Source organism: Ictidomys tridecemlineatus, chromosome 6 (assembly GCF_052094955.1).
Source record: "Ictidomys tridecemlineatus isolate mIctTri1 chromosome 6, mIctTri1.hap1, whole genome shotgun sequence".
Classification (NCBI taxonomy): Eukaryota; Metazoa; Chordata; class Mammalia; order Rodentia; family Sciuridae; genus Ictidomys; species Ictidomys tridecemlineatus.
Window position 1 is genome coordinate 52,738,483 of NC_135482.1, and position 19,074 is coordinate 52,757,556.

At 32.8% G+C, this 19,074-nt stretch overlaps 1 pseudogene; it reads left to right on the forward strand.

The window, feature by feature from the left end:
• LOC101965250 (dolichol-phosphate mannosyltransferase subunit 1-like) overlaps positions 1 to 19,074 on the forward strand; it is an 85,617-nt pseudogene that overhangs the window by 44,339 nt on the left and 22,204 nt on the right.

Consider the following 19,074-nt stretch of genomic DNA (forward strand, 5'->3'; position numbering starts at 1 on the left):
AGTTCATCAGCTTTGCTGTTCTGTTATTATAGTATCCTGGTTTGTTTGGGGGCACTTTCCTTCCCTGTCTTTTCATGTTGTCTATGTGTCTTCCTCTCTTGCAGTGTGGATCTGAGATGTTACAATTTCTACCCTATATTCTTGTGGTACCCATGCAGATTGTCCATACCTCACCTTGATGTTGGGCTTCCAGACCCTGCTGGTGTCCCTCAATGTATGTTACTGCAACTGAAGATATTGGGGCAATAGGCAAGGTATGTTGTGCCCCAAAATGGGTGAAATGTCTTACAGAGATGGGGTTGAAGGGTGGGGCTTACACTCTCTTTGGGATGCCTGTTCTGAGATACAGCTGCTTCTAGGCCCTGTCTATTGTCAAAAAGGTAGCAGCTACTATGTCGGGAAGGCTATGAGGATGAATGCAGTGTCCCAAGATGGAGGTAGGTTAGGCTTGTGCTCCCATGCGGGGGGGGGGGGGGGGGCAGACAAATTCGATCCTACTGTGGACCTGGGTCCTGGGCAAGTCAATGAGGGCATATCTGGCCCAGGCCTGACCTCCTGTGGTAGTCTGCTGCTGGGAAGGTGAGGTCCTGTGCCAGAGGTTGGTCTCTGGCTTGTTTTGGTAGTGGTGGGATGGATCCGAGGCTACTGTGAGCCTGGGTCCCACACAGGCCAAAGTGGGCAGATCTGGGTCTTTGTTCTTGATCCATTCTCCCAAACTATATCTTTTAAATGGGAAATTGAATCTGTTTACATTCAAGGTTTTTATTAATAGGTAAGAACCTACTTCTAACACTGTATTAATTTTTTCTGTTTTGTATTTCATTATTATTATTATTATTATTATTATTATTGGGGGTTTTCTATAGTATTAAAGTTTTATTTTTTTTCTCATTCATTTGTGTATGTTCTCTACCACTGAGTTAATACATTTGTGCATTTTCATGATGAAAGTAATCATCTTTTATCTTCTAGATGTGGTATTTCTAAAATAATTTCTTATAAAGTGGCTTGGTTTATGCATGCCAGTGAAAGATGTCATATCTTGTTTGTTTCTGAAGTACAATATTGCTGGGTAAAATATTCCAGTTTGGCAGTTTCTTTTTTCTTCTTTCTCTAGCACTTTGAATAGATCATCCTATTTTACTATGGCCAATAACTCTCTGATAGTATTTTTGCCATAGAAATTTATTTTGACTGTTACATTTTACATTGCATAATTTTTATTAAATAATTAATTTAAATTTTCAATGTAGTTTTATATGCTACTTTATGGAGAGAATATCTATATTTGTTTCTGTTCCAGTTTTTTTCTTGTTTATTTTACTATTTTTTCTTTAATTTAAGATTATTCTTATGAGGAAGATTAATGCACTTATATTAATTTTATGCTAATAAATTTTGATTGATTCCTTAAATATATTTTGCACTTTCTAATTAGTATGATTTCCTTTATTCCTTTCCCCTTTTCCTGTGTTTTGATAATTTTTAATGATTCATATATTTTTCTTTCTTTCCTATGATGACTTGGAAGTAATATTCTATAGCTAAATATTTTTATCACATTTAAAATATAAAAGTAATCTAATATTATGCACAAATATTGAGTTTCTTTATTCTGTTCTTGACAAATATAGACCCTGTTCCACTTTACACAGTAAAGATTTCAACTGATATTTTTATTTAAAGATATGATTTTATATTTATAAATCATGAATTTTATTTTTCAGTGTCAATTGTTAATTAACATTTCTAAAATAACTCAGAAGGCATCTTTTGCTCAGTGTTTAATTTTCATCTAGTTAAAATTCATTCTTGAGAATTTTTGGATCCTACTGAGGATGTTATGACAGTAAAGTCTCTAATTTCTTTTAGTCTACCATATTTCTTATACCCCTATTTTTAAATGATATTATTTGATGATTTTTGTTTAAAAAATAGAGTGAGTATTAAAATGTGAACATGCAAATATCTTGTCCAGGAGTTTTCCTAATCATTGATTGTATAATTATTTGTTTTTGTCCCAACTAAACCATCAGATACTGTCAAACATTGATGGGGAAAAGAACATGCTGTAAATAAAATATTTTTTAAAAGTTGGAATTTTGTTTGAGTCAAGATATTAGGTAATAAAAATTTTTCATTGGGAACTTTTTAAGTTAAAGTAAAAAGGAAGCATGCATATATGTCTTCTTTTTGAAATCTACTTTCTCTTTTTATGTAAATTATTTCCCTTTGCATTACAAAATATTCACATTAAGCTTGACATAAATCTTTATAAAAAAGGAAGGACTTAATAAAAGCCTAGTTTTACATAATATACTGACAGATAATGAAGAGAAAAATAAAGAAAGGAACATTTTAAAAAATCAAAACTTCAATCATGTGCTAAAATGAGAAGAAAAAACAAATTCCATAGTTCTAAAACCATGCATTGAATTTGATTGATAATCTTGATTATTCCAATCAAGATCTTCTCTTAGCTTGATAGAAAACAATTTGACGCAGAAAACAATTGGAATGCTAAGAATTGCTCTTAAGGAATCAAATAGAGTTGCGCCGCATGAAAATGATTTCAACTGGGGCATTACTTTGATAATGATTTTAAATTGCTTTTGTTGCTGACAAGTTCAAATGGGCCACTCTGTCCACTTCTTTTTTTCACTGTCGCTTTTTAATAGTTTCAAGTATCAGGGTTAGAGTAACATTAAATGGTTCTTATCTCAGTTCTTTACTTAATGATGCTTTAAAAAACCGAAAGCAGACAGTATGATTAGATTTTGTGTAGATATTATGAAAAGTGAATGTATATTCCCATTATTTAGAGAACGAAAAGAAAACTGATGCATATACTAAGTGATAGTTTTTTTGTATTTGATTTGATCATGCTACTAGGTTTTATTCTGTTACTGGTTAGAATTTATTTCTCTTTAATAGATAAGTTTATTTATTATAAAAGAACTGGAAAACCTATGCTTCAAGCGTTTAACTTCAAATTTTTCTTTCTTTTCTCCCAATGTGCTGTAAATGCATATAGAATCTTATAAGAAGCACATTTTTTGACAAATCATATACTAAAATATCTCCTATTCAAGTTGTCTATTCCATCATATGAATGTACCTGTTTCTTCATTTCAAATAAGGAATAAAGAAAGGTTTGGGAGCAATATATGTAAAAGATTCATGGGCTAGGAATGTGGCTAGTAGTATAGTGCTTGTATAGAATGCATGAGGATCTGGGCTAACTCTGAAAAAAATTCTTGACCCCATAAATATAAAATAATATTGCCCAAGGTTAAAAAGACAGTGTACAGCACAGTTAGGACATGAATCCATATCTTTGTGATTCTGCATGTTTAACTTGTACGTTTTGTGGTTCCATAAGCATGAGATAAGTATGTCATTTTCTCTTCCACTATACTGAAAATGTTCTTTTAAATCAGGGTAATATTAATCTATTAAGCCTCTTTTTATGGACAGAAGGGTACAAGGTATTTTTGTTCTTTGTCCATTTGTGTATTTACTGAAATCAATGACAAACAATGGTAACAACAACAAAATCCATCACTAAACATGCTTGAAAGATCAAACATCTTAATGCCAAAATCAGTGTAATTACAGTGGTCCAAAGAAAAAAAAAATTCTATGCCTTTTCTACTGCCTGTATACACTTTTGGAATAGCTATTCCTCATTGCCTTTCTGTTGCCAACTTGTTTCTTCATTGGTAACAAAATCTGATATGCCAATATAAATGATGTTTAATTAATAATTAAAATTCAGGTTTATATAAACCATTATAACTTATAAAGTACATCAAAATACATAATTATATCTTTAAAGTCTAAATAATATACAGGGATGTTGATTATATTCTTACTTTGCAAATATGTAAATCAAGTTTCAAAAATATTAAAAGATGCCAGGTGGTGTGGTGCACACCTGTGATCCCAGCAGCTCTGGAGGCTGGGACAGAGAATCCTGAGTTCAAAGCTATCATCAGCAACTTAGCGAGGACTTAAACTAGTTAGAGAGACCCTGTCTCAAAATACAAAGTTTTAAAAAAGGCTGAGGACGTAGCTCAGTAGTGCAGTGCCCCCCTGGGTTCAATCCTGGGGAAAAAAATTAAAAACTTATCTGAGGTTACCTGATTGGAAATTGACATATTCTGGATGAAATTTTTTGGTTCCCATGCCAGAATTCTTTTAATTTCTTTAGTTCTTCAGAGGAAGTTAAATTTAATTATTTTTGATATGATATTAACATTGAATATCTTATTATAAATGTTATGAGTTGCCTAAAGTGAAGAATACACTTTTATTAAATATTTTTTTTCTTCTTTCTTAATAGAAACTCAGCTGAGATAAATTTGACTCTACCCCTTGGTCAATGTTAAATTCCAATTTTGAGTTAATCTTTTAAAGTGAGGTAGATTTAAAGATAGTCTATGTTACACTTTTTTTTACTCATTAGAAAAGTTTATGGGGGTGGCAGCTCTCTTGGAAACTGTCTACTTGCACCTAAAACAGTGTGTACAGATGAAATATAAAGGTGGGTGTCCAGTTTTCAGAATGGTGCTATATATGGATTTAATGCTTTGAGTTCCTACATCATGTGTTGATGAAAGGCATCCTCACCATTCAAGATGAAAATTGACAATCAGACAGACACTTCCATACTCCTGCTCCTAAGTAGGTGATCTGATAGAAAAACTAAAATAGACCACATGGATACAGGGTCACCAATCAATATCATCAAGGAGAGTGTGGACAGGGGAGAAGATAAGGAAAGGAAAAAGATCCAGAGACCATAAAAAGAACAAGCCCAAACATCCCTACCAGATTCCCAACTCTGGGGCCCTTCTCTTTGAAGAAGTTTGACTCTCTTGTTTTTGCAGTAAAACTGATGCTTTCTTGCTGTCTCTGTGTCCTTTTCTTTATTCTAGGCTGAACCAAGACAAAAAATCCAGCACCCCTAGATGGTAACATTGAGAGAGAATAGTTTTTCACTGCATATGGGAAGCGCACATCACCCACCATAATTGGAGGGTGTGGCTTTGGGTTTCACATGCATCTTAGTGCTCAGTAATGCTGATGAAGATGCGTGCTCCATAACATTATGGAGTCTTACATATTTTATTTATTAGTTTCTATTTTTTGTACCTCTCAGATAATTGATACTTTTATTTCATGTTTAGTTTAGTAATAAATGGAAAACATTATTTTCAAAGTCTGTGTATATAATTTGGTATTATCCCATGTTATAGCCACTTGCCACTTCACAAAATATTATACTTCTATTCATGTCTTTTATTTGTTCAACACGATCATTTTATTGAGTTCTTTTTGTAGATTCTATCCATTTGGGGAGGTTTTTTTTTTCCATTAAATCACCAAATTTATTATTGTTTACTAATATAAAATATATGTTTTTGTATTTTTTATTCTGTGATCTTTTTACTGAACTCAACTCATTTACACTGTTTATAAACCTTTTTTTGACCCCTAGGTAGATAATTTTGTCAAATGGCAATAAGGATGGTTTGTATTATTTCTATTATTAAGCCTGTCATTATAATTTCTTCTCTAATATTACTGGAGAGAAATTTCAATCCTCTTGTCAATGGAGACCTCAGGTACTTGGTTGGTTATACTTTGCAACCCTGGTCTCCCTGGAGTCTTTCTTTCATGCTTTTGCTCTCTGTATTACAACTGGCTGGGTCAGAACTATGTTGGTTACAAGTCAAACTGACTTGAGCATTAGGAGCTTCCAATCCTGACAGTCACTGTGCTCTACTCCAGCATCATCCTCAAATCACAGGACTTTTCAAAAGCTCAGGTGGCTTTCAGTGTAGCCCAATTCTGTCTCTTGTCCTTGTTCCCAACAGCATACAGCATACTTGTATTTCCAGGACCTTCAGAATTAAATTATCACAAAAAGAATAAAACCAAAGGTGGGTGCACTAGTGCCTGCCTATAATCCCAGCAGCTCTGGAGGTGAGGCAGGAGGATCACAAGTTCAAAGCCAGCCTCAGCAACTGCGAGGTGCTAAATGACTCAGTGAGACCCTGTCTCTAAATAAAATACCAAATAGGGTTGGGGATGTGGCTTAGTGGTTGAGTGCCCCTGAGTTCAGTCCCTAGTACCAAAAGTAAAGCAAAGCAAAGCAAAGCAAACCAAACCAAAACAAAACAAACAACAACAACAACAACAAACACCAAAGAATAAAACCCAAGAGTTTCAGGTTTAATTTAGTCTGTTAATATTAAACTTAAAATTTTTATATCTTTGTTAATTTCCATAACTAGTAGGTAATGCAGATTTTCTCCTATTTTGAAATTTAGTAAGACATTTCCTTTGGAGGGTGATAACTTGATGTGGTTGGAGTGGAGAATCAAATATTTGTTTTGGTACTTAGGTTACAATTTTTTCTTAGAAATCTTTCCATGCTCTTTTGAAAATAAAAATACTTTTTAGCCACAAAATGTGGTTTTAAAATGTTTAAATTTTTTAGTGAAATATAGTTTCCCATTTTGCTATTAAGACATTCAATTTATCCTTTCTGTCTCCGTGCCTATTGACAATAAAGAGAGTTTTTTAAAGTTTGTAGCATTTTGTAGTAGTGGTGTCAGTTTAAATTCTGCTTTCTTGAGATAAATATTTCCAAAGCTCTCACTTTTATACATTATTTTTAGAAATTCTCTCACTCAAGTTCTTGAAATGCTCTTTCAATTTAGAGGACTCTAAACTTTAAGAAGCTTTTTGGAGTTTCACTATATCTATATTTTATCCTAAACATTGACTTTTCTGGTTTATGTTCACAGACAAGAGTGTATTTAATAGCAAAACAGAAATTGTAATTCAATCAATTCAATAAAGCATGATGATTTAGCCCCTCTACCCATTTCCACTGTGATGTAGACCAAACTATAGTTTTTAATTTTTTATTTGTTTTGATATAATAAATATGGTGTTTACAATGTATACTTTTTTAAAAACAGAATTACCATTTTGTCTATTGTAATAAGTCTATCATGGATCATAATAAATATGAAACAAGATGCTAGACATAAAAGAAAACTAGTTACTGCCTACTATACAGTTTTGAGGCACAGTAGAAGAAAATTTGCAAGGTCATCTATAACTGTGAAAAGAAGTGATAGACATATCCAAATATGCTATCTGACTTAAAAACAATTGCAACATTATGTTTTCCCTATATCTTGAAGTAGAAAAATGTGGAATGATATCAGTTGAGACTACATATATTTTATGTATCTAATCATCATTTTATAGTAATTATTCTATTCTCTATCTTTTGCTTTTCTAAAGGAGATAAAGTAAGCAAATCACAGATTCTGCCTACAAGGATTACAGCATCACAGAAAACACAAAGCATGTGCGCAGATAGGCAAATACAGGCAGAGATATACGCTTTGTAAGGAAAATATAAATAAGATTAATGTTACTTTAGTAATAATTGTATTTTAGTAGCAGCTGGGGGAGAAAACCATCTGAGAAGAGAGGCTGTACTAAAGCACAAAGGCAGAAACATGAAGGATGTAAAAAAGCCACAAAAGAATCTGGATTCACTAAGACATGAAACAGTCAAGTAGAGATGCTTGAAAGAGGGTTGAAGATAACTCATGGCCCAAATGGAAAACTTCCATTTTCTCTTCATGTTTATTTTATTGTTTTCACTTTTATTTTGGTATCATGGACTTTTATCACTTACTTGGCAACAAAAATGCCAGTTAATCTACCAAGTGATTGCAGAGACTAGAACAATCCTATCCTTTATGTAGTGACACAGGTACAATCCATTGCATACTTGTTTTCAAGGTGAACAATAAATAGTTCTCAAGAAAAAAGGCTTGGTAGCACCATTTGTCACACAACGTTTCTTTTTCATTTATCTGGTAGTTGGGATGACCATTTGTGCTAGCTAATTGCCTAAATCTGGAGGAGAATCAAACTTTTCAATCTTTATGGCCAGAGCAAGTGTTCATTGAATTTAAGCTATTGGTCTCTTATAGAAAGCAGCAGATAGAATTGCTGTCTTCCTGGTTTACATTTCAAAAACATGGCTTTTAAGAATTGAGTCTTAAAATTCACAAAGGTCTTCAAAAGAATTTATATACATTGGAAAGAGCAGAGAAGTACTCAAAATTATGTTTTCTAAGGTAGTAGTCCTCTAAGACAAAAGAGGAGAGTGAAATATCTTCTTCCATTCTTTAATTAAGAAAATTAAGACTTTGTCCTTAACAACATTCATTCATCTATCCACTCATTTATATAATCCAATAAATAAAAATTAAAATAAAACTGCTAACAGTTAAATAAATGTGTTAAATTCACAAAAGCCCTCTACCTTATCCTACTTATTTTTCTGGGTTCAGAAAATAAATTGGGCATCTGTTTTATATAAAGGTAGGTGAACAGCAATAATTAAATTAAAAACAAAGACCTTAATCTAGTATTGGCATTTCTGACAATGCTTATTATGATCTTCAGGTTGCTTTCCAATGACTCTGTTGAGTTCAACTAAAACAATACATGAAGCTGACAAGAAGTGAGTGCCTTTTTTACTTGTAAAGTTTGAGAGAAAAAAAAGAAACATAAGGATAGCAGCTAGCAGGTATTTGTAATGCTGGAACTAGGCACTGTAAGAAAGAAATTAAAAGCTAAATGAACAGAGAATAATCCATCAAGCTCAAAAGTAGCAATTTCTGTAGGTCTATGAAGCGAAGCTAGCAGTGACACGCAGAACATGACGATCTAATTAACACTGCATCAGCAGGTGCGTTTCTTCAACTATGCAATTACATTTTGCTGGACATACTAAACCTTACTACTAAGAGACTTTTATATCGATCAAATTACCTTGGAATCTATTGCCATATTGTCTTCATTATGCCATTTATTTCTATAACCATGAGCTTAAAGTTTATAAAATAAAAGGAATTTTCTCAGCACGGAATTCAACATAGCATTTATAGAGTCCTGGAGATCAAATTGTATTGTAAGCATTTATAATATGTTCCTATATCATGTGTGCCTTTTCTACTCAGCAGTTATCATCTGTTGCTAATTGCTCAACATTTATTTACCACCAACACCAAAATATATAGTAAGAGTTGAGTGCTTTAAAATATTTTCTTAAGATAATATAGGCTAATGGTACAAGTTAGAAAACATACTGAAAAGAGTTTGAAAATGCAAAGACTTCTTCATGCCAGAAAACATTCATAAATTAAGTTCTTTGATGGAACAATGTTTGTTCAGTTCACTGTTCTCTATCATCAAGAATCTCAGTATTATTAATTAAAAATTAATTTAAAACTAAAATGGAATTATAAGAATAGCTATAAATGCTTAATTTTTATTAATGACAGTTATAAAATTACTTATCTAAATGTTTTAGTCAGCTTTTTTGTCAGCTTTTCTTTTTTGTCACTGTGACTAAAAGACTTGACAAGAAGAGTTTTAGAAGAGGAAAAGTTTATTTGGCATCCATGGTTTTAGAGGTTCAGTCCATGATCAGTGCACTCCATAACTCTTGGCCCAAGTTGAGGCAGAACATCATAGCAGAAGGGAACAGAGGAGAAAAGTGGTTCTAGGCATGGTAATCCGGAAGAAGAAAGTTCTACTCACCAGGGAGAAAATATAAACTCCAAAGGCCCTTCCACACCAGTGATCTATCTTCTCTAGCCAAATCCTACCTGCCTATAATTACCATCCAGTTAATCCATATCAGTGTATTAATCCACCAATTAGGCTACAACTCTCATAATGTAATCATTTCACCTCTAAATGTTCTTTATTTTTTAAAATTGCTTTTATTTTTAAATATATGACAGCAGAATGCATCACAGTTCTTATTATACATATAGAGCAGCTTTGGGGGGGACACCAGATATCCAAACTCTAAACAATAACAGTAAGACTATTTTATATGCTACAAGAGACATAAATGTGAAAAATACGAATTACTTGACAACAATGTTAATTTTTTACTTCATTACTTAAATCATAATTTGTGTATTTGAACAATTTGCTTATTTTTCTGTCATTTTGTCAATGGTAGTCTAATGTTTCAATTTTTAACTTACATAAAACCAAATTATTTCTAGAAGGATAATTATAATATTAGATTGTTTTTTGTAGTTCTGTGTATTGAACCCAGGGGCACTCTATCACTAAACTATATCCCCATCCCTTTTATTTTCTATTTCAAGACAGGGTCTCTCTAAGTTTCAGAGACTGAACTTGCAATCTTCTTGCCTTCGCCTCTAGAGGAGTGTCTGGGATTGTAGCATATACCACCTTAATCCTGGATATTTGCGCTAATGGGATAGAAGATAATGTCAGAAATTATTTTGATCAAATTATTCAAAACATGTTTTTATAATGACAAAGGCAATTTAAAATTATGGTTTTTTAAAATTTTTTCCTAACGTTTATTTAACACCTATTTTCTACCAAGAGGTTGCAAATACCATTACAATTATTTAAATATCCAAACTCCTGAAAGTTTAATGGTTGAATTTCAATGAATTTGTGAAGTCTGTGAAATTGTATGTAACATTATTAGCACATGTGTTTATATATGTACATATATGCATACATAAACACACACATATAACACATATCTATATACACATGCACACAAATAATCACACAAGGACACATATAGACATACACACTTTCAGGGAGGTTGAGGATGTCAAATATCATTCATAATTATGAGTTTTTAAAAACATTCTACCACTTTCAAAAGTTCCAGAATTATTGCCCTAGTCCTATTGTCTTCAAAGTTTGGTCCCTGGACCAAGAACCTCAGTGTACCTAGAAATTTGTTAGATCTATGAACCCCACCTCATACCTAGTGAATAAAAGAAATTTCCTCAGCTGTGGCTCAGCAATATGCTTTATAATAAGGCTTCCATGGGACCCTGGCAAATGTTAATGTTTGAAAATTACTAATGTCTAGCTTCCTAAATCATAAACTTAAATTTCAAACACCTATGGAGTTAAAACAGAAATACTAAATCCTAGAGTACATACTGAACCAATATAATCAAAATCTACAGACTAGAGAGATAAAGTCCAGATTTCTTTAAGCTCTTTCCTGGATTTAATTTGCAGTAAATATTAAGAAATACTGGTCTAGTTAAATATCTTTGTTTTTACACTAACATTTAAATACAACCTTGAAATTATCACAATCATTCCAGCACATCCCAACCTAACAATCCAATATTAGTAGGCTTAGGATAAGGTAATACATATTGAATAGTTTAAATATTTGAAAGTTTTAAATAATCTTACAAACCCTTAAATCCATTTTCTTCCTAGACATACATATCTTTATAATGACAAAACCAAAATTTATAATTAAACTTATTATTTTTTTAAAAAAGATTTACTAATATCTATTGAGCACCCACTTTCTGCCAAGAGGTTACAAATACCATTATACTTATTGTACAACAATTATAAAAAAATGGATAACAGCTCCATTTAACATAACAATAAGGAAAGTTAGGAAATTTGCTCAAGGTGAAAAGCTACCAATCAAAACCTTCTTGACACACCTAACCTCTCCATACTTCAACAAGGATGATTATGCTAATGATACTACTACTAATAATAATAATAAATAATATTCATCAATGACCTATTGTTTGGTATGTTCAAAGTTAAATTTTGAAAATTATATATTATATTATCACGTAATAATCTTAATGAGGTTTTCTCCATTTTATGTATGAGGACACTGAGTTACATACCATTTTGCAACTTGCCAAGTTCACACAACTAGTTTTCTTGGGACCTGAATTTGACTCCAGACAATCTAATCCATGAATCCAAGAAGATTATCTGGAGATTTGTTACTTTGAAAAGAGAAGTATTCTTTTAAAGGTAGAACTGTGCCAAGCACTTCAGAATTACTAGGACACTTCTGGCTCCTGTAGCCTTGTGCAGAAGTGTCGCGACCCCCCTTGCCCGCAAGGAAGACGCGACTCAGGAATCTTATTTCAGCAGTTTATTCAGGCCCTTGATATTCTTCTAATAATTCTTCTAATAATCCTCGGATGCCCCTCCCAGCCTTAATAAAGCACCGCGAACCCCAATGCGAAGCTGCCACGTGGACCCTTCTCACAGGGTGCTAGAAAACGACACGCCAACTTTCTCTGATAAGGAGCTGACAACACGCCAACTCTCTTTGATATGGAGTTGTCCTTCACAGACCACAGCGGAGCCAGCGCCATCATGTAATGGCGACCACAGTCCGCAGGAACGGCTCACCACACAGAAGGTCATTCTTTTGATCCTGGATGATGCACATTTGTTTGGCTTTCCTTTGTTCTTGAGTTATGATGTTCTCTTTTTATTTGCAGTTGAGGAGTTTTCTACACATAACCAAAAACACCTGGCTGGTCTAAAGACAGTTGCAGTCCAATAAGCTCAGTCTCAGATTTGTGTTCAGCTTTGGCATTTATTCTTTCCCTTCTCCTGTGTAAATTTTCTTTGTTAATAGATTTTGCTTGCTAAGATTAGCTTCCAGATACTCTCCACTCTCATCTAATGTATTAATATATTTTGCTAATAATACAGTACTAAAGACTGGGTAAGTTATAAAGAAAGTTCATACTATTTTACAGTTTTGATTCAGGCCAAAGTGCAACATCTGGCAGGGTCCTTAGATGATGCAGGCAATGATGCATGATGCAATGATGCATAGAATCACTTGAGTAGAGAAAGGGAGCATGCTTAAGTACCTCTTCTGGTCTCTCAGATTCTTCTCATAAAGCCAACAGTATTTCATCATAGAGGCTCCAACTTGATGATTTTATCCTAATCACCTCCCAAAGGATTGCCCTTGAATTACCATAGTGGAATTAAATTTATGCTCTTTTAATACCTCACAATGGGGATAAAAACTCCACATGATTTTTGGAGGGAACAGATCATATGCAAACCATAGCATACATAATGGCTACTAGTAAGAGGAAGATTTGGGCACATGGTAAGCTGAGTAAAAAAGAAAAATTACTTACTGGGACAAAACATTTTCCTTAGCCTTTCAGCTTTAAATCTATAGACCTCAGTTTCCTCTTCTGTAATACTTTATACTCATTTTCTAAGATTATTTTCTTTTGACATGTGATTGTTTTAGTTTAAGGGTTATCTTACCTGATATCGGGATAGCCAAGGTGCTCTTTTATGTTATCTATTTGCATGTAATATCTTTTCCACTCTTTTCCATTCAATTGTCATAAGATCTATTGTGAGTCTTATAGATAGCATACGGTTGGATAGTGGATTTACAAAACAATTTATCTCTTTCAATTGAAGAGTTTCATTCATTAAAGTAATTTCTGACAATAAGGAACTTTTGTTACCTTGCTTTGCATTTTCTATATGGTTTGTAGCTTATATTTTGCCTCTCATTTTTTTATTTTAGTACCAGGGATAGAACTCAGAAGTGCTTAACCACTGAGACACATCCCTAGCCCGTTTTTGTTCTTTTTTTTTTTTGAGAAATGGTCTTGCTAAATTGCTTAGGGCCTCATAAATTGCTGAGGATGATTTTGAATTTGCAATACTTGTGCCTCCCAAGCTCCTGGGATTACAGGAATGCACCACTTGTAATTAGATATATTTGATTTTTGTAGTGAGACATTTTAATGTTTTTCTAATTTCTTTTTGTGTATTTTACATAATACTCTTTCTTTGGTTACTATTGAGATTGCATTGAAAATCCTAAGGTTGCTGGACACAGTGGTGCACATATGTAATTTCAGTGATGGGGGAGACTGAGATGGAAGGATTTCAAGTTTGAGTCCAGCCTTGGTAGCTTAGTGAGACCTGGTCTCAAATTCTCAAATATGGAGGCAGGAGCTGGGGATGTACCTCAGTTTTAGAGTGCCCTGGATTCAATCCCGATTATCACCATCAAAAAAAAAAAAAAAAAGTAAAGAAAAAGAGAAAGAAAATATAAAAGGTACAACAAATTAACTTGAATTAATAAAATTAATATTATTTTAACATCAATAACGTGAAAAGATCTCTATTCCTATATGTTCCTTTTCCATCATCTTTTAGTTATGAATATATATTGGTACATGTGGTGTTCAAAGACATGGATGAGATCTCTTATAAAGAGACCTTAGCTACTTCATACAGAATTTGCTTTCTGGTGTAATTTCTTTTTGACTTTAAGGACTCTCTTCAGCATTTTTTTTTTCTTTGCTTGCAGGATAGTCTAGTGCTAATAATTTCCTTCATATTTTATTATCTTGGAATTCCTTAATTTCTTCCTCATTTTTAGATGAAAATTTTATTGCATAAAGAATTTTTGGTTGATATCTGTCCCTCAGTCTCTGCTTCAGTACTTGGAATATAACAACCCACTGTCTTCTGGATTCTAATCTTTCTGATGAAAAGTCAACTCATAATCTTATTGGGGATTTCTTGTATATGACAAATCTATATTTTTAAAAATTTCTTGGTTTCTTTGATTTGCTATAGTCTCGTTATAATGTACCCTGGATTGAGACTCTGTGTCTTCTTGAATGGAGTTCCTTGAGCTTCTTAATGATTTATATGTATGCCTTTCATCAAGTTTGGGAAGTTTGGGGTAATTATTTCTTTAAAGAATCACTCTTCTCTTTTTTTTTTCTTTCTGGGTATTCTACATACATATATTGCATTTCTTGATAGTTTTTCATAAGCTCTTAAAGGTCTTTTTACTTTTCTTCTATCTTTTTGCTTTTTATTCCTTTGACTCAATAATTTTGATTTTTTCATCTTCAAGTTCACTGGTTCTTTCTTCTTTCATCTACCTCATCAAATCTGATTTTGAGTCTTCCAGTTTATTTTTCATTTCAGTTAGTATATTTTTCAGCTCCAAAATTTATTTGGTTCTTTTTAATGATATTTCCATTTTATTCATATTTGTGACTTATTTTAGCTCTGAAGATCTTTAGGAAAGTTGTTTTAAGCCATTGTCTATAAACTTTACCATTTGTTTTTTCTAGGGGACAATTTCTGCTGACTCATTTTTTTTGTTTCCTTTGGATGAACCATATTTTCCTATTTTATTATTATTATTTGTATTTTTTGTGATTTTTTTTCCTTTAAAGCTAGACATTTTAATCTTATAGGATTTAATTACAACCTGAGATCTTTTATTCCTTCTCAGAATTTGTGGGGTTTTTTGTTTATTTTGTACTGTTTTTATTTAAAAAACAGTAACAACAAAAAAAGTTATACAATGTTGTATTCCATAGGTCAGTCTGAACGTCAAACTTAGGGTTTTCTCAGGCCTTTCTGAGTCTATGCCTTTCCCTGAGCATAGGTGGTGACTTTCTAAATTCTCTGCTGTATGTAGTTGCTTTTGAAAATATTCATCCCTAAATATCTCTATCCCAAAAGGGAAAGAAGAGAAAAGTGAAAGAGAGTATTGCTGACACTTTAAATCCTCCCCAAAACACTTCATCCATAGGGGAATACTCTTGCAACAATGGCTGTCCACCTCTGTGTCTGCACCTATGCAATCAGAAGAAGCAATGATCATTCATCCCCAATATTTAGAAATCAGAATTCTCATTGCACATATGGGCTTCCACAGATTGCCCATGTGGGTGCTGCAAGCTGTCCCAGGAATGCTTGTAGGCTAGTTGTTATCATGATAAGAACTAAAATGGACTTAAGTTAACTACAACTTTTCCTGGAAGTTGCAAGTCTTCAATAGATTCCAGAATTCCAAAATAGTTACATCAGACATATTATAGCAGGATAATTCTCTAGTTTAGGAACAAATTCCTAGTGCTTTTTACTCTACCAAAGATGTTGCTTTCTTCTGACTTTACCTAATTTACATTTATTTATTTATTTATTTATTTATTTATTTATTTATTTATTTATTCTTATGAGGTTCTACGGATAAAACCCAATGCCTCACACATGCTAAGCAAGTACTCTACCACTGTGCTACAACCCCAGCCTATACAGTTTTTGTTTTGCTAAAAATAGGCCAATTTCACAGTGTAGATGTTATATATTAATAATATCGCAATTCACAAATTTTTATGGATTAATTGCATATATTTTTATAGTTATTTATAAATTCACTTTGTTGTTATAATCAAGATATGCACATGATCCCTGTTAACTTGATAATAATTAAGACTAAAAATAAAATACGATATTTAAAATATTTAAGAATTGATTACTGTTCATAAAAATCATAAAATAATGTAAAATATCCTCAGATGCTCCATTCAACTTTCTCAAATAATATATTTTCTTATAAATACCTCTGCATCCAGGAAAAACAACATGAAAAGAAGTGAAAAAATGGTCATGTAACTCTACTAGGAGATATTCAGATTTAATAAAAGTTATCTATTACATTCAAGCAATCATAAAGGCAATTATGCATCTTTATCTTTCTGTAAGCACTTTTACAGCTTAATTCTCCCTGAACTCTTACTCTAAAGTTCTGTACCCTACCCTGGGAATGGTGCAGCCTACAAATCTTCACAATCCAGAGAAGCAGTTGCCCTCTGGTTCTACAGAGTAAGACATGAAGAAATGAGTCCCTGAGACCTAAATATTATTTGTCAGAAAAGTGGCTATTTTACATTCTAGATTACTCTGTGCCAGGAATGATGTCAGGGTCCAAGAGATAAAGTCATCAACATTTTACACTCTGGGTGTTTCTGATAAAAGGCTCTCTAAAGTTGAAGACCCATGTTTCACCAGATTACTTCTTTTAAATGCATCATCCCATTTATTTTCTGTGCAGTACTTCTTTATGGCATTCACTTAAAAAAAAAGAAATTTTAATTTTATACATGAATAAGGAGAACCACATATCTCTATTTGGGATAATTTGCTTTTTTCTTGGAATGATTATTATTAAGCACAGTTCATTCTCAGAAATTTGTTACTTGTCAAAATAAATTGTGTGCTGACTCTACAGGTGACTAAGCCAAAGCTCACAGGAATTGATTCATTCAATCACCTCAGCTATGTAAGTGTGTGGTTGTAAATTGAACCTAGATATCCCATTTGCTTTATTCTGTATGCTGTTTCTCTCAGGTACAATCTGACTTGGAATTATCCAGACATTTCACCTGTGAACAAAGAACATTTGCCTTGCCATTTTATAATTTGATCCATTACAAAAACACATTTTTCCTGGGTCTATGTAATAAAAAAAACACATTTTATAGTTTGATAGCATACCAAATATATTTTTATGAGTTGAATCAATTACCTAAGCTATTAAAAATAAATGTGCACTGAATGTTTTATGTTATTTCTCTATGGGTAACAGGTCCCTTGATATAAGAGATTTCATTTGATACTGTCATCATGTACAACAAAATTTTCCATTAAAATCATATTAAAATCATATTTTCTTAATGAGAATATATTGTTAACCAGAAGTTATTAAATACACATTAAATGTAGCAGCACCTGACCTCTGAGCATGGTCATGGATCTTGAATACTGTTAAATAATTTGATAATTTGATCCATTACATGTCCTGAAATATTTGTGGAGCATACAAATAATTAAATAATCGATTATCTAAGACTTTTTATTTTGTCACCATCCTCTATGCATTGAAATAAAGTGCAAATATATGAGCATCCAGGGAAATAACTTATAAAATATAATTTCTGAGTGGCAAAGAGAAAGGTTTTTGTTAATTTTTTATCATCACTCTTTTTTGCAAGCAAGTGCTTTGGTGGGTACATCAGTAAAGATGGGCTGCAGTGTGCAGAAGTACAATTGGACTACCAAATAATAGTGGTTGAACAAAATCCAATTTTATTTCTCCCTCATGACAAGTACATTACAAGGAAATACATGCCTCCCTGCTTCATTCTATGACTCTAAGGTCCAATAGAGCAACCTCTGGAGGAACTGCCACCTCAGGAATAGTTCAAGGTCATAGTGATGAGAACTAGAGTCTTGCTGGAAACACTTTGCTCTAATAGCTTCAGCGTAGAAGTGACAAACCATTTCTGTTTATAGTCTATTAGGCAGAAGTAATCTCATGATTCCTACCCAACTTCAAGGGAGGCTGAAAATATACAGAAAATATGGACAATTGATGAGCAATTGTTACTCTGCTATAACATGAGTCAAAAATACACATTTGATAGAGGGCAACATGGGCTAACAAAGGCTAAAGGACCTACATACTAAAATCATTGTCTTTATTCCTTGATTTTATTTCAGTTTATTTTTTGCTAAAAAAAAAAAACAAAAATGTCTTTTTTTTCCTCTGAAAACATCATGTTTTCTTGTGCAAACTGGTTTTAAAGTCCACAATATTTCTATGACATTGCTTTTCACTTAAGTCTTTTTCCATGTATACAATTTTAAGAAACCTCAGGGGCATTGTGATATAAACGAAAGTATCCCTGTTGGAAGGAAGAAGACAAAATTTGATCCCTAAGGGTAAGAAAGAAAAAGAAAAGAAATCACAGTTGAATTTGCAAATCTGTATATGAATGTAAGAAACTCTGAATGTAAGTGCCTGTACATGCTGGGTTTGATCCCTCAATTGAATAAATTAGTTCAAAACATTTTGGGGAAAATTGTTAAGCTGCTTTAAGGTACAGATTTGATCAACTGTAATTCTCTCTAACAAACTCATAATAGTGTTCAATAATTGTGTCTTATTCATATTAAGTACTATTATAAAATATCAAAATAAATCAGTGCAATGAAAGAATACTAGAAGTTTTAGGAAATGCTGTTTCTTCTTCCATTGAAACCATAGGAAGAAAATCTTCCACTGCATAAATTTACATCAATCCATAAATTTAGAATTGCTGTGCCCATTTTGATATGTAAGGAGAAAGTTTGGGAACAAAGGACTTAGTTATAGTAGACAAGCCCATCATTATATGGAGCCTGAGGATAAAGCTGACACTGCAGAAACATGAAGAATATAGACACTGCAAAAACTGGATCCCTAAGATTATTGTGGCAGTGTCACTTAAAGGTACCATACCCCTGTTCTGAATAGCGTGGGTCAATAATCCC